Below are 2,723 nucleotides of genomic sequence, written 5' to 3'. Positions count from 1 at the left end.
GACAAAAATGAAGATGTGAGTGATTTGATAATCACATTAAAAACCATTTAATGTTCGAATTACCTAGTTGAGGTAGCAGTCTCCTTGAAATGTATTCAAATGAATCTGAATGACATCTTTAATGTTTAAGTACCTGTCCACGCCTGGATGTGTGCACACATGTCTGTGTCTCTTTTGTCCTTCCGACGAGGCCTTTTCTGCCTAGACTGGAAACACCTTTCCTCCTCTTTAACCCCGGATAAAAGCAAAGAGAACCAAAGAATTTCTATTTGTCCACATCCTTTGTCGTGCCGTATTAGCGTTATTTCCAGCCACCTGAGCCCATCGCACTCAATCAAGGGCCATCTATACACACAAGTCAGAATCATTCCATTAATAAGTCACCTCCGTGGTATTTAAGCGAAGCTTGGGATTTAAGACTTCCTCTTTGCTCGGTGGAATTCGCCCAGCCTTTTTGGAGCTACCTTTGTGTGACTTATGTGCCTCCGGTGGATTAGGAGTACTCAAAAGCCATTTAAATCACAATCCTCCGTGTTCCAAAGCAATGCTGGAAGGACAATGTAGTGTAGTGAAAAAAAAAAAAAAAAGTCCCAACAAGTACTAGGCTGATAGTTATAAAGCAGCCATATTCCAAAGAAGGGCCCATGAATAAAAGTGCAAACCCCTCTATTAGGGGGATGTGCCTGAACTTGAGCTGAAAGGAATGTTTTGGATTCACAAGGATCCTGTGTGTGAGACTTTGTGTGTGTGTGTGTGTGCCTATGTGGTTGTATGTGACTATGAGGGTTGAGTGCATGCGTATCTGAGTGCGTGTGTGCACGCGTGTGCACGAGCGTGCTGTAAAAGCTCCGCGCGAATAGATGAATTGACCCCAGGTTAGCATGTTTCATGTGCGCGCAGGAATTCAGCACTTCTGCAAAATTCCCCCACTATGAAAACTACATTTGAGCCTGTGCACAGCTGCAGATTGCTTTCATCGTCGTATCATCGACTTCATGCATATCTGATTGAGTATTGAAAGATAGCCGCTGTGCACAAAACATTTGTGATGCCTACTTTCAGCTGGCTGCAGCCATGCTATGCCTCCAGCTCTATCGGTTTTTATCATGAGAGACGGTTTGTATGCCTCCTTACAGGCCTGCGTTTGTGTGTCGCACGTGTGGTCAGAAAACGCTGGGCCGTTTCCTTCTGAAAAATGCCGGGAAAGGGACATAAATCTCCTGGTGACTCCTGGTGGGACGTCACGGAAAACGGAGACCTTACAGGCAGGCGGACTAGCGGCTCAGGGGAGGAACGCAAACATCAATCGTGGAATCCAAGGGGGACGTGTTCTGGTCCTGTCGGATGCTTAAAACCAGGCCTGGATTTGTGTGCGTCTGTCTGCGTCTGTGTGTGTGTGTGTGTGTGTGTGTGTGCCCGAGCATGCTTGGCTTCTCTCTCTCTGTGTGTGTTTCCTTGTGTGGATGTGTTGGTGGATACGTATGTGTGTGGACGTGTGCTGAGAGTTTCAGCGTGTTTGTAGACCCCTTCTGAAAACGCCTTCCCAGGCTCCCCTCTTCTGGGGTGGAAACTGGGCAATAAATAGCAGGGTATCTCCTGGCAGCGGTCCAGCAACCGAGGCCCTGGCAAGGAAGTGACTCATTTCAGTGCAGAGAAAAGGAGGGGGGGGGGGGATAAGAGGATTTTTGTGTCTCTTATTATCAGTCAGCCAAGGCAAACCACACTGGCAGGCCAAAGAGGGAAGAGAAGGAGGTGGGGAAGAAGTGTGTGTGTGTGTGGGGGGGGTGTTAGGGGACGGGGGTTGGGGGAGGAGGAGAAGGGGGAGGCACTGCCAGTCCGATAGGGCCTCTGCTGCCGGTGTTTGGCTCATTTTAGGAACTGACTTCTGACCTTCCCAATGCTCTGAGCCAGGGAGCATGCTGGGACAGTTTGTTTGCTAACACCTGAGCAATGACTGCTCACCCTGCATACTTTGGGTGCGTTTCACTTAGTGTAAAAAATCTTTGCTTAAGGAAAGTGCCTCTCTTTCTTTTAGATTTAAGTTTACGTTTTCAGCTGGAAAAAAAAAAGAAAAAAAAAGAAAAACACTCTAACTGAGCTCCCCCTGTATTCCAAGCCAAAGTGTTTCAGGTAGGTAAGTAAAACACCTGAGTAGACAGGGAATGCTATTTTATGTGTTTGTGGGCATGCATGTATGCGTATGTGTGGCAAGAGTTGGATGAGGGGCACAAAAACTGGGCTGAAGCTAGTGTCAGCCAGGCGCTTCTAAATTTACCGGTGTGTTCAAGTATAGTCACAGTTTACGCTTTTACTTTTTCTAGAAAATTGCTTTTTTTAAAACAGGTTCTGACCATCATTCCCATTGGTCAAGATGAAATTTTACTCACCAAATCCAATGCTGAGAAGTGGGGACGCTGCAACGTCGCTTTCCACTGGACCTGACCAATAATGGAACACGAGCAAACATGAACAACACCTGCAGACCGATTTCCAATGCAGGGAACTGAAATGCTCCAAATGAAATGCTTGTGGGACTGTCTGAAACAAACCTCCCACCACATCTTTCCCCCCGCAGGAATTTTTTTTTTTTTTTGGGGGGGTTGCTGTGTCTGGCAATGATTGTAGCTTTCTGAAGACTGACAGTCTGAGCAAGCTTGCTCACTTCATGCAACGACCAACGATTTGAACTGTCCCCATCTGTTTTTCGTTCTTCACACAACAAC

Source organism: Xiphias gladius, chromosome 23 (assembly GCF_016859285.1).
Source record: "Xiphias gladius isolate SHS-SW01 ecotype Sanya breed wild chromosome 23, ASM1685928v1, whole genome shotgun sequence".
NCBI classification, from domain to species: domain Eukaryota; kingdom Metazoa; phylum Chordata; class Actinopteri; order Istiophoriformes; family Xiphiidae; genus Xiphias; species Xiphias gladius.
Note: the sequence above shows the minus strand (reverse complement) of the source record.